Source organism: Schistocerca americana, chromosome 3 (assembly GCF_021461395.2).
Source record: "Schistocerca americana isolate TAMUIC-IGC-003095 chromosome 3, iqSchAmer2.1, whole genome shotgun sequence".
Classification (NCBI taxonomy): domain Eukaryota; kingdom Metazoa; phylum Arthropoda; class Insecta; order Orthoptera; family Acrididae; genus Schistocerca; species Schistocerca americana.
Window position 1 is genome coordinate 514,419,619 of NC_060121.1, and position 14,319 is coordinate 514,433,937.

The 14,319-nt window shown below is 46.2% G+C and overlaps 1 protein-coding gene and 1 pseudogene across 1 annotated transcript in view; both read left to right on the plus strand.

The window, feature by feature from the left end:
- Positions 1-14,319, plus strand: part of LOC124606173 (tRNA dimethylallyltransferase-like) — a 903,559-nt gene that overhangs the window by 257,005 nt on the left and 632,235 nt on the right. The window lies entirely within an intron of this gene.
- Positions 5,554-5,671, plus strand: LOC124607919 (annotated as a pseudogene).

Consider the following 14,319-nt stretch of genomic DNA (forward strand, 5'->3'; position numbering starts at 1 on the left):
TGAAACCGAACACCCTGCAACAAGCAGGGAGCATTATGGTGTGGAGAATGTTTTCGTGTCATTTCCAGTGTGATATCATGATTCTGGAAGGCACAGTGGATCAACACAAGTACGTATCAATCCTTGGCAACCATGTCCCCCCCAACATGAAGTTTGTTTGTCCTCGGCACGGTGGCGTCTACAAGCAGGACGATGCAACGTGTCACATAGCTCGTATTGTACGTGCGTGGTTCGAAGAGCATCAGGATGTGTTTACTGTACTTCCCTGCCCGCCAAGCTGCCTCTTCCTGTATTTCACGCACATCAAAAGGCTATACAGGCTTTTGACAGTTAGTCACATTAATGTGACCGTTCTGTGTATAACCGTTCAGTTCTCTGCCAGTATCAGTGATAAATCTACATCTACATAAATACTCCGCAATCCACCATACGATGCGTGGCGGAGCGTACCTCGTATCACAACTAGCATCTTCTCTCTCTGTTCCACTCCCAAACAGAACGAGGGAAAAATGACTGCCTATATGCCTCTGTACGAGCCCTAATCTCTCTTATCTTTGTGGTTTTTCTGCGAAATGTAAGTTGGCGGCAGTAAAATTGTTCTGCAGTCAGCCTCCAATGCTGGTTCTCTAAATTTCCTCAGTAGCGATTCACGAAAAGAACGCCTCCTTTCCTCTAGAGACTCCCACTCGAGTTCCTGAAGCATTTCCGTAACACTCGCGTGATGATCAGTAACAGATCTAGCAGCCCGCTTCTGAATTGCTTCTATGTGCTCCCTCAATCCGACGTGATAGGGATCCCAAACGCTCGAGCAGTACTCAAGAATAGGTCGTGTTAGTGTTTTATAAGCGGTCCCCTTTACAGATGAACCACATCTTCCCAAAATTCTACCAATGAACCGAAGACGACTGTCCGCCTTCCCCACAACTGCCATTACATGCTTTTCCCACTTCATAACGCTCTGCAGTGTTACGCCCAAATATTTAATCGACGTGACTGTGTCAAGCGCTACACTACTAATGGAGTATTCAAACATTACGGGATTCTTTTTCCTATTCATCTGCATTAATTTACATTTATCTATATTTAGAGTTAGCTGCCATTCTTTACACCAATCACAAATCCTGTCCAAGTCATCTTGTATTCTCTTACAGTCACGCAACGACGATACCTTCCCGTACACCACAGCATCATCAGCAAACCGACGCGCATTGCTATCCACCCTATCCAAAAGATCATTTATGTAGATAGAAAACAACAGCGGACCTACCACACTTCCCTGGGGCACTCCAGATGATACCCTCACCTCCGATGAACACTCACCATCGAGGACAACATACTGGGTTCTATTACTTAAGAAGTCTTCGAGCCACTCACATATTTGGGAACCAATCCCATATGCTCGTACCTTAGTTAGAAGTCTGCAGTGGGGCACCGAGTCAAACGCTTTCCGGAAGTCAAGCAATATGGCATCCGTCTGATACCTTTCATCCATGGTTCGCAAGATATCATGTGAAAAAAGGGCGAGTTGCGTTTCGCAGGAGCGATGCTTTCTCAAGCCGTGCTGGTGCATGTACAGCAACTTCTCTGTCTCAAGGAAATTTATTATATTCGAACTGAGAATATGTTCGAGAATCCTGCAACAAACCGATGTTAAGGATATTAGTCTGTAATTTTGAGGATCCGATTTGTTGAATTTTGCTGCTGGTTGGCCCAGATAATAATCACAGTTCAAAGATACACTTCACTGTACTCCGTGTGTGACTACAGTCCAGCACTACTCCAAAGGAGAAGACGCCGAACGACGTGTGTCTGCGCCCCTCACCACCTGCACTACTTGCGTTCCAGTCCCAACATTCAAAATAGTCCTCTTCGAAAAGACAATATTTTGTTGCATGTTTCATACATTCTAGTTTTCTAGATATTATTAAAGTCTAAGTTTAATTGTTCATAATGGAATATACTCTGTTCTACTGACAGGGAAAAATTCTCCTTGATATGTGGCGCATAGACAGTCACCCTCATATTTCCGCGTGGCACATAAATAAAATGCATAAGAATTCAGACTCAAAATGGCACATAAATACAATACTTAACAACACCCAGATTTTCAATTATAACAACAGGTGTGCGCAGATAATGCCTTTGAATTACTTTCATACTGTCGAGGAAACTGTTTCTTACTAGTTAGTCATGTTGGTACTTAACCATTTTTATGCAAGAATGAGTAATGTTTTACAACTACATATAAATCAGTTAAAAATATGAAACTTTTATGCTGGTGACCAGATTATTTCATAATTTATGTAAGAAGAGTGAGAGCGTATTTTAATTTCCCAGTCAACTACTGAATCTCTGAAACAGCTTTTGCTGCTTTTCTCTGTTCCTTTACCAAAGTTTTTAGACGCTGCATATTCGTAAAACTGATAGGTATCATCTCAGTACCAACTTTTCTGTACGTTGTTACAAACCCCTAGTTCATTGAGTTGGAATCTCCTTGCGAATATATGTCTGTCACTGGTAATACTCAAGGCTGGCATTTTTTTTTTTTTAAGGATTCTTCTGTATCGACTTGGTAGTGGGCCTACAGTGTCTCCCATACATTTTATGATAAATTTACAACAACGTTGATTAATCAGAGCAACCTGTGCATAAACAATATCGCCAGGAGCGCCTACGATACTCTGATCATCATAGATGCTTCGAAAGTCTATAGTAGCTGACTTACCTTTCTGAACAATGTTGACAAATCCAGCCAATGCAGAGTAAATACACTGAAGGGCCAAAGAAACTCGTATAGGTATGCCTATTCAAATACAGAGATACGTAAACAGGCAGAACACGACACTGCGGTCGGTCGGCAACGCCTATATGAGACAAGTGTCTGGCGCAGTTGTTAGGTCGGTTACTGCTGCTACAATGGCAGGTGTCAAGATTTAAATGAATTTGAACGTGGTTTTATAGTCGGTACACGAGCGACGGAACATAACATCTCCGATGTAGCGATAAGAGGGTATTTTCCCGTACGAGCATTTCACGAATGTACCATGAGTATCAGGAATCCGGTAAAACGTCAAATCTCCGACTTTGCTGCGGCTGGAAAAGTTCCTGCAAGAACAGGACCAACAACGACTGAAGAGAATCGTTCAGCCTGACAGAAGTGCAACCCTTCCGCAAATTGCTGCAGATTTCAGTGCCGCCCCATCAACGAGAGTCAGCGTGGAAACCTTTCAACAAAACATCATCAATATGGCATTTCGGAGCCGAAGGCCCACTCATGTACCCTTGATGGCTACACGACACAAAGCTTTACGACTCTCCTGGGCCCGTCAACGCCGACATTGAACTGTTGGTGACTGGAAACATGTTGCCTGCTCGGTCGATTCTCGTTTCAAATTGTATTGAGCGGATGGACGTGTACGGGTATGGAGACAACCTCATGATCCATGGGGCCTGCATGTCAGGAGGGAACTGTTCAAGCTGGTGGAGGCTCTGTAATGGTGTAGGGCGTGTGCAGTTGGAGTGATATGGGACCGCTGATACGTCGAGATACGACTCTGACAGATGACATATATGAAAGCATCTTGTCTGATCACTTGCATCCATTTATGTCCATTGTGCATTCCGATGGACTTGGACAATTACAAGAGGGCAATGCGACACCCCACACGTCCAGAATTGCTACAGAGGGGCTCCAGGAACACTCTTCTGAATGTAAACACTTCCGCTGGCCACCAAACTCCCCAGACACGAACATTATTGGCATATCTGTTATGCCTTGCAACTTGGTGTTCAGAAGTGATCTCCACCCTCTCGTGCTCTTACGGAGTTACGGACAGTCCTGCAGGATTCACAGTGTCAGTTCCATCCCGCACTAATTCAGACCTTAGTCGAGTCAATTTCACGTCGTGTTACGACACTTCTGCGTGCTCGCTGGGGCTCTACACGATATTAGGCAGGTGTACCAGTTTCTTTGACTGTCCAATGTACGAGTAAATCCATGTGTCTCACACAACACTTTCGACACCACTCACATTTCGCATGCTGCCAGCAGGGACTAGACAGGATTGCGTCCAGCCGGCGGGAAGGGATCGGTGGGTGTGTATCTCTGTACAGGGACATTTTTAAAGTGCCCAACAAAGGTGCGCAGTTCGCACTAAGGATGTTGCCGAAGTGGGGTTTTAGAGGGACCTTTTGCTGCTTTTTTTTTTTTTTTTTTTTTTCATTCGTGTGTTAATATGGCAACCCCACCCCATACACACGCCAGAAGTCGGGTCGAGAAAGGAGGGGTCAAAAACCATAAACACATTTTTCTGCTGCGCATCATGTTAAAATTTCATCGAATGCTTTTGAACTGTCCATAATGGTTCCACCGTGTATACTAGAGCAAACATTGCGTAAACGCTAACCTCCAAAGAGGTGAATCTTGTTCAGTGGGGTTTCAGCCTGCCGTTGTCCATAGAGAAAGGTTGAATCGTTCGGGGTCTGTCAGCAGTGTAAAAAGTCGTCAAGATTGTCGTCCTGTACAAATCGCATTGCAAACTGTCATTTTCGACCGTGTAACGCGTGAAGATGAACGCCTCTAGGGAAGGGGGATTTCATTCACGCCTGTTATGACACCATCTGAGGGCTTTTCGTGTCGATTCTGGGCAGCAGTGTTTCTGAAATGTTTTCCTCGGGCGTGTGATTTCATTTTTGGGTGTCGCAGCTCTCCGTCAAGGAGTCAAGAGATGCGATGAGATGGGGATAAGGGGAGGTATGACAACCTTCCCAAGGTGAGACACGTCGACCGGGTTCACGCTTGTTAACCATTGCAGAGCAGCATCGTAGGCACCCTCGACCCAGATTTCGAACTTCTGCGCCACAAAGGGAGAAAATGGCTAGGTTTCAAAAAAGTAATCCCCTACTTTGTTGCACAGTGTATTAAATTACAAAAACAAAAATAGCAAAACAAAAAAGAAACGGTACACCACGAAGGAATTACACAAATTGGACACAAATTGATACTCATACAGGTATTGACAGAAAATGGAAAATAGTAAATTGTGGCAGCAGACGAATGAATGTGTGCCGGTGCAGTGCAATTTTAACGCGCAGCTGCCATGTATAGTACACCAGCGCACGAAGTCTTGGCGAATTTTATTGTGTGTACTTACCTGGACAGTAACTATACCTCGCTGACAGGCGCGTGTACGATATACGCAGATGTCAGCATTTCAGCGAGGATGTGCGGTTGGGGTCAAAGAAGCGCATTGGAGTAATCGGGAAATCGCCTGACTTTTGAATAGGAACGATGCCACTATTCGACGATGATGGCAGGAATAGGAGAACCACAGCCCAACACAACGCCAAGAGGAAGCGGTCGACCTAGAGAGACGACAGAAAGTGAGGTCAGAACGTTTGTCAGAGTGGCACTTAGAGCCCTTGATTCATCATTATCATCGTGCAAAACTGGTGCATCAGTGACCACAGGTACCATTAACTGGCGGCTCACAAAAAGTGGGCTAAGCTCTTGGCGCCCCTTATGCCAATTACTATTGGTCTCTGTACACGAACGGCAACGGCCTTGCCGCAGTGGCTACACCGGTTCCCGTGAGATCACCGAAGTTAAGCGCTGTCGGGCGTGGTTGGCACTTGGATGGGTGACCATCCATGCCACCATGCGCTGTTGCCATTTTTCGGGGTGCACTCAGCCTCGTGATGCCAATTGAGGAGCTGCTCGACCGAATAGTAGCGGCTTCAGTCAAGAATACCATCATAACGACCGGGAGAGCGGTGTGCTGACCCCACGGCCCTCCTATCCGCATCCTCCTCTGAGGATGACACGGCGGTCAGATGGCCCCGGTAGGCCACTCGTGGCCTGAAGACGGAGTGATTTCTGTACACGAACAAACCCGTTTGCAGTGATGTCGGGCACATTCGGCCTGGAATCTGATTGATTGGTTTAGGATTGACTTCAGTGATGAGTCCGCCTCGAGCTAAGCCCCGATGACCATTGAAGACCTCTCAGGAAATGCCCTGGACAGCGATGGGATATCAGCCTGTTACGCACCTTATGGCCCGACAACCCGGGGTGGTGGTCTGTGGTGCCATTTCATTTTATAGTAGAAACCCTTTGGTTGTCATTTGTCGGACAGTTACAGCACCTGGTACATCGACGATATTTTACGCATCATTTTGTTGTGTTTGATGGAAAGCCGTTCTCGGCTCATATTTCAGCAAGACAATACACACCCACGCACTGCGAGAGTTGCTACTGCTTTCCAAACTCTTCATTTTCCAGCGTGGTCGCTGTATCTCTCCTCAATTGAGAACATTCGGAGTATTACGGACAGGGCCTACCAACCAGCTGGAATTCTGTATCTGACGAGCCTGCTGAACAGAATGTGGCACGATATCCCTCAAGAGGATATCCAACAACTCTATCAATCAATGCCAAGCCGATTAACTGGTTGCATAAGAGCCAGAGGTGGAGCAACGCGTTATTGACTTGCTCAACCTGTGAAGCTCTTTCTCTTGAATAAATTATTCAATATTTCTGAAACTGAATGATTTGTTTACCTTTATATGTACACCACGTCTACGAAATTTCGCCCCATTCGGATTATTCCTTCGTGGAACGTCATTTTTTTAAATGTTGGAATGTATTTAGGTTGGGGTGGGACCGCTAGACCGTGTGTAACAGAACGATTTGATAATTTCCGCCCACCTAACATGTCGGCCGTGACGTGATTTTGGATCGTGGAGTAGCCTCTCTTGTTTACTATTGAGCTCACTGGTCACTTCCTCGACTGCTATCCACAGATAGTTGCCTCGCGACGAGCGTGGCGGCGTGGCTGGCCGGCCAAAGCGGCGCGGCCAGCGTGTCTGGGGCCGTTGGCCGTGCCGCGCCGCTAATTAACTTAGTGTAAATAGCCGGCCTATTTTAGGTGGCGGGCGACCCACTGCGGCAAGCGAGGCCTCAGGTGGAGGCGGCGGAGGCGGCTCCCCAGCTGGGCGCGCCGTGCCAGCTGCTCCACAAATTACGGACGCCTTTTTGCTCTCTTGTTTCCCAAGCACGAGCCGCCTTTAAATGGCAGCTGAGCTCCGTACGCTGTGCTCTTGCCATAAGGAGAGTATTATAGTGGGTCTACAGAACCGTGCTGGCCTTTTCTGATGATGATAACTTCAGAGCACGTCGTGCAAAAATCCACTCACCAGGTGTACAAAATATCCGAAACATAATACTGCTGTCCAATAAAATTGCAACACCACGAAGGCGGCATGCGACGCACCTCTAATTAACACAAAGAATACTTACTAAATACACTGTTTGGTCAGAAATATCCGGATACCTGTTAGTCGACATTAATGCAGGTTGTCTTCGCTCTTCGCTTTATGTCGACTTGAAATCTGCTGGGCATACTTTGAGTGGTGTGTCTGAATGTCTGTGGAGCAATTGTAGCACATTCTTCCTCGACTGTAATGATGTTGGACGATGAGATCTGGAACGAAATCGACATTCTAACTCAACCAGAAGGGGCTACCACTGGATTCAGTTCACAGCTCTTGGCAGGCCAGTTCCTTTAAGGAATGTTGTTATCCTCAAACCATTCCCTCATAAATACTGCTTTGTAACAGCATTGTCATTCTGATACAAACAGCCATCGTCTCCGAGCTTTTCGCTTGCTATACGCAGCACACAATTCCGTAAAACGTGTTCATATCCTTCCGCATTTAGCGTTTTCTTCAACGTAATAAGGAGGCCACATCAAAACCACAACCAAATGAACCCTATACCGCAACACCATCTCCTCTATGCTTCACTGCTTGCATTTCAGATGATGGCAGGTAACTTTCTCCAGGCATTCGTCAGGCCCAAACCTTCCCAACGTGACTGGCCACTCAAAATCACTCGTTCCTACTCATCCATTTTGCAGCAGCGTCCATCTTTGCACGACTTCAAGAGTCGCTTAGCAATGACTACACGAATGCGTGGCTATCAGGAGCTGCTCCACCATTATACCCCAACCTTTTTGACTCCCTGCAGACAGTCATTGTACTAGCTGAACTGTTCATAGCACTTTGGAACTGACGACTGATTCCTTCCACTGATTTCTCGAGATTTTTTACTACCAACTTCCGCAATGCTCGCCTCTCCCTGTCCCTCATTTCATGTGACCCGCCTGGTCTTGGTTTACCTGTAATTCTTCCTTCGCATTTCCACTTCACAGTCACCTCACAAGCAGTCGAAACGGGCAGCTTTAGGGGATCTGAAATGTCCCTGATGGATTCGTTAGTGACATTAAATGAGTAGTCCGTGTTGGAAGTCAGTGACCTCTTCTGACTGTCCCATTGTGCTTTTACCGTGTAAATTACAATGAAATGAACACCATTAGCTGCTTACAGGCGTTGACATACGTCAACGGGGACAGACCGCCATTAAGCAGGAGATCCCGGGTTCGAGTCCCGGTCGGGGCACACATTTTCATCTGTCCCCGTTGACGTATGTCAACGCCTGTAAGCAGCTAAGGGTGTTCATTTCATTGTAATTTCATTCTAACGAGCTGCATGGTCACCGATGGTATCTGTTCTTTCGGACTTGTCCGAAAGAAGAGATACCATCTTAGTATATATATACTTTTACCGTTTCTCAACTGAAAACACAATACTCCCTGTCTCCTTGTGTATTGGCGGGTCCGCCTCTTGCGATATCTACTGATCATATCTGGATTGCAGAGGGTTGTCAGGATGCTTTTGATCAGATGGTGTAGTTGGTTCTGTAAATGATCGGCATTTCAGCGCAACCGCACAAAGTAGGCGGAAGTGAGGCCACTTACATTCTCTGTACGATTAAACACTACGCAGAGGGTGTTCTATTCATAAATCCCATTTGAATGTTAGTTGTTTGTGAGAATTTCGTGTTATGCGTCTTGTGAGAAGGAGCAAGCCTTGAATTTCGACGTCACCAGGACCGTGGTCTGTCGGAACTGCAGTTCATCGATTCGCAATTTAATGCTCGCTTATCGTGAATACAGAGTCGACCAGTTTAGGAGAGGGCCGCATTACGTATAGAAACACTAAGGAAATGAGATTGTTCGCAACAAGAGAAATGTCCACGCGGAGACTGTTACGACGCATGGACCACGGCACCACCGGCTATCAGCACAGCACCCCTTATTGCGGCTTCTCTTGATGCTGCGGCAGAGATAGCTGAACCGGCCCTCGTGCGCCCAGTGAAACGCGGACGCGGGAGCAGCACGACGTCGTCGTCTTCCCAGTCTTTGGAGTACAGAATCACAATGGACGTTTACATGTGTGGGGTCATCGAAGACAGATTGTATTCACCATCATTGCACGGGCCCAACATCTGGGCTGATGTTATGGGATGTTACTGCGTAAACGTCCGCCCCCGTTAGCTGAGTGGTCAGCGCGACAGAATGTCAGTCCTAAGGGCGCGGGTTTGATTCCCGGCTGGGTCGGAGATTTTCTCCGCTCAGGGACTGGGTGTTGTGTTGTCCTAATCATCATCATTTCATCCACATCGACGCGCAAGTCGCCGAAGTGGCGTCAAATCGAAAGACTTGCACCAGGCGAACGGTCTACCCGACTGGAGGCCCTAGTCACACGACATTGCCCGCATCTCGTGGTCGTGCGGTAGCGTTCTCGCTTCCCACGGCCGGGTTCTCGGGTTCGATTCCCGGCGGGGTCAGGGATTTTCTCTGCCTCGTGATGGCTGGTTGTTGTGTGCTGTCCTTAGGTTAGTTAGGTTTAAGTAGTTCTAAGTTCTAGGGGACTGATAACCGTAGATGTTAAGTCCCATAGTGCTCAGAGCCATTTGAACCATTTTCACACGACATTTGCATTTACTGTGTAAACAACAGGATCATCTCTGGTTCGCATAGCCGGTAATTTAGACAGCGTCTTTTACTTTTCTGGCTTCTGAAGGTCGGTGCTTGGGTCTTGTTTGGAGGTCTCCATGTGAGCAAGATAACGCAAGACGGTATGTTGGCCTGGTCTCCCATTTTCTTGCATAACCGAAAGGATTTGGTCATGAGTTGCCGAGAGACTGCCACGTCACCTCTCACAAGCCATCACGATTCATGAAGGCTGGCACGCAGTCGAAACAGTACGGAAGCAGACATCCACGCGGATATTAATAATGCTGTGGGATATTGGCGAATGCATGTGTATCCCTGTTTAGTGTCTTTTCATTCGTAACTTAAATGTTTCAAATCTTTGTAGATATGTCTTTTTGATCCTAGTAATAAATTAATGTTCTGTATTTCTCTTTCTTTCCTTTATACTGTTTATGAGGTAGTATGCTGTACACTGATGGGACAAAACATCGTGACCGCCTCTCAATTGCGCCCACATTTGAAACTCAGTACAGCAATGGGTGTCACAGATTCGACAAGTCGTCGGTAAGTTTCCAGGGGAATGAGACACCACATGTCTAGGCACAGGTCACGCAGGTCTCGAAAATCACAGGCTGGTTGTTTGTGAGTCTGGAGCTGGCGCCCGATAGCGTCTCAGACGTTTTCCATCGGGTTCAGAACAGCCTAACTTGGTGTCCAAGACGTCAGCGTGCGTTCAGTACCGTGCTCGCGAGCGACTGTAGCACGATTCTGGCCTTGTTATACGGACAATTATCCTACTCGAAGTTGCTGTCGCCGTCAGGGAAAACATCAAGCATGAAGGGATTCAAGTGGTGTGCAGTAATATTTACTTAGTCCATTAAGGTCTTGCGGTGCGGTAGATTACAACCACAAGCTGCTCTGGAACACGGATGGCTACACCTGTGGCACGATATTGCGCCTCCCCCATCCCCCGCCACCCGCACCGGTCAGCGCTCATTGCGGGATGTCTGTTCCCAGCCGTTAACCTGAATGACGGCGTATCCAGACACGATCAAAGACCTGGTGTAACAAGCAATATGATGTATCCGACTAAGCGACACGTTTCCGTTGATCCACGGTCCAATGTCGATGATCCTGTGTCCGCATCATCAGTATCATCTTGAACAGTTTCCAGCCCCAGCCGAGGTCCGTTTGGAACATAAGCCTTGCCATCTATTCTTGTTTTCGCGCCATCTTTCTGTGTTATTCTGGTCCAGTCCTCATTTTCAACGCACTCTTCTACACCTTACAGTCATCTATCCCGTTATCTTCCTCTTCGTCAATTCCTTCACGCTTCCACTTCATGTATACTCTTCGGAATCCTCTTCTTTTACAGTGTCTTTAAGTGTCCATATCACCTTAGCCTTGGTGTTTCTATTCTGCTCTCCAAGAGTTCCTCGTTCACTATTCCTTTCATTCCTCATCCTGTTTATTCTTCTTATTCGTATCCTATTTCTGACAAACTTTATTTCACATGCTTGTAATCTCCTTACATCTACTTTCTTCATTACTCATGTTTCAGATGCATAGGTTAGTATTAAGGAGATTGTATATATTGCTTTTTGTAGTACGTCTTGGTTCCAAACTAGGCTGTTAACACTTCGCAGGAATGCATCTGTCTGTCTGCCACGTTCACTGATCTCTTTATCATTTCTTTCATTTTCCTGTGTCGCACTTCCCAAGTACTTGACTGTTGTTCACCTCCAGTGCTTAACCGCGCGGTTCTGAGGCGCAGTGTCACGGTTCGCGTGGTCTTGGGCGCTTTGTCACGGTTCGTGCGGCTGCCCCCGTCGGAGGTTCGAGTCCTCCCTCGGGCAGGGGTGTGTGTTTTTCCTTAGCGTAAGTTAGTTTAAGTTAGATTAATTAGTTTATAAGCCTAGGGACCGATGACTTCAGCATTTTGGTCCCAAAGGAACTTACCACAAATTTCCAGCTTTTCTTTTCCAATCCTTATTCCGCTAGTTGGTCTATCTTTCTCTCTTGTTGTGACCAAGATCTCACATTTGTTTAGTTAAAATTTCATTCCATACTGTCTCACAGTTTCTTCCTAAACAACCAGCTCTTCCTGATTTATCCTCGTTCGTGTTTCCTCAGGTCATAAAGTCATCCGCGAACACCATTGTTTTCATCTTGTCTTTTTCAGTTATTTCTGCCACCTATCTCATCCAGGACGACAATGAAGAGGAGAGGTGACAGTGCACTGCCCCTGTTCCACAGCACTGGTTTGCTGGAACCAATCCGTCCTTTCATTTTCCCACTTTCACAGAACTCAGACTTCCGCAGTATGTCTCCTCACTCTGCTTGTTCTCTCTTTTACCACTCCCTTCTTTTCTAGTGGTTCCGAGATCTTTCTTCTACAGACGCTATCAAATGCCTTTACTATATTGAGAAATGCAATCGCAATGTCGTCCTCAAATTCGTAGTAGTGCTGCTGGAACTGTCTCACTGCCAATATGAAGTCACCAGTTGACCTCCCACGTCTGAAATCGTGCTATTCGGTTCTCAGTTTGTTCTCGACCCTCGCTTGAATTCTGATCTGCAGAATCTTTTCATATACCTTGGCACTGTGTGGTATCCATCTGACTCCCTTGTAGTTTCTACTATTCTTCGTACTCCCTTTCGTGAATATAGTGACAATTAGTGCGGTCTTCCAATCTTCTGGATTCCTTTGCTTAGAAAACGACAGAAACAATTTCGAGGTGCCTTAGCTGTCTTTTAGTGAATAAATAGTTCAGACGAAGTGGTGGCACAGCGGCTAGCGTCATGGCTTCACACTTTTGCGCCCTGTGTTCGAAACCCGATTATTATTTTTATTTTTGTTTTTCATTTCTCTACCGGTGTCCGTAAAATATTATTACACGATTGTATACTGATATAGCAGTGGCGTTATTTGTCTACTAGTTACATGCCGGATGAATGAATTTAAAAAAAATGAATGAGGAAATAATTTGAAATAGTTTTCGGCGAAATTCCTGTAAAGTATCTTGATTCATAATCAACTAAAAGCGCGTTTTCGGAAAAATGATCCGTAATGCGTGGTTTGTCGCGAAATTATTGTCAACACGTGAAATCTTCAGCAATTTTAGCGTCGTTTCTTTCCGACATGTGATTCATTGGAAGATATGTTATTGTGGCAAACCTCCCTTCGACCGATGCTTGTCGTTTTCGGAACTTCTGTGTTTTGAATGTTTCTACGATCGGTATTACCCAAGAGAATGCACCAAATATTCCTCAGGAATAAACATAAGAATAAACATAAGAATAAACTATAAGAATTAATATAAGGATTGATAGGTTATAAGAATGAAATATAACGCATATATATTATATAATAAATGTATGAGATAATCGGGAAACCAAGTTATAATTTTAGAATTGATATAACGCCCTTGCAATCCATAATTTTATAAGAAACAGTCATGTAGTAACCTTCCATGGACGTGGATGGATAAATGAAAGAGAATGCCGGCCAGAGTGGCCGAGTGGTTAAAGGCGCTACAGTCTGGAACCGCACGACCGCTACGGTCGCAGGTTCAAATCCTGCCTCGGGCATGGATGTGTGTGGTGTCCTTAGGTTAGTTAGGTTTAAGTAGTTCTAAGTTCTAGGGGACTTATGACCACAGCAGTTGAGTCCCATAGTGCTCAGAGCCATTTGAACCATTTTTTGAAAAAGAAAGAAAGAAAAACAATAGTCGGGTTTAGAACTTGTGGCGCAAAAGTGAGAGGCAGCGACGCTAGCCACTGTGCCATTATTGAGAATATCGCTCGCTAAAAGGCATCAAAATCACGCCGAAAACTTTGACCGTCGTTTTCTCAGTAACGGTCGAGGATCTACGGATAAGTCGACACGTGTGTTCGCTGATTTTGACTCCTCTTCCACTGAGCGACGTTTCTGGGATTTTGGATTATATTCGTCAGTTAAACCCACAGCGGAACCACTAATCCAAACTGATACGGAGGAATCTTTTGACCTTTAACTGGAACCGCGCGACCGCTACGGTCGCAGGTTCGAATCCTGCCTCGGGCATGGATGTGTGTGATGTCCTTCGGTTAGTTAGGTTTAAGTAGTTCTAAGTTCTAGGGGACTGATGACCACAGCAGTTAAGTCCCATAGTGCTCAGAGCCATTTGCACCATTTGACCTTTAACGTAAATTTTTGTCACGGGGATGATGGAGAGCGCAGTCGGTATCTCGACCCTGCTTTACGCCTAGAATCGCCGCGATGTTTTGGGATTGTTCAGCCTCCGATGCTCCGTGCTGCACGAAGTCTACCACGGGCGACGCTGTGCAGCGGGGCGGTTTCTTTGTGACGCTTCTCGCGTACTCGCGGCATTACTGCAAGTTGTAAGCTCCTTACGACAGCTTGTCCTTGCGCGCCGCGGCGCGGTGCGACACTCGGCAGTAATTCAAAACCGCACGCATTGCACGGCTACGGTTTCCAGCC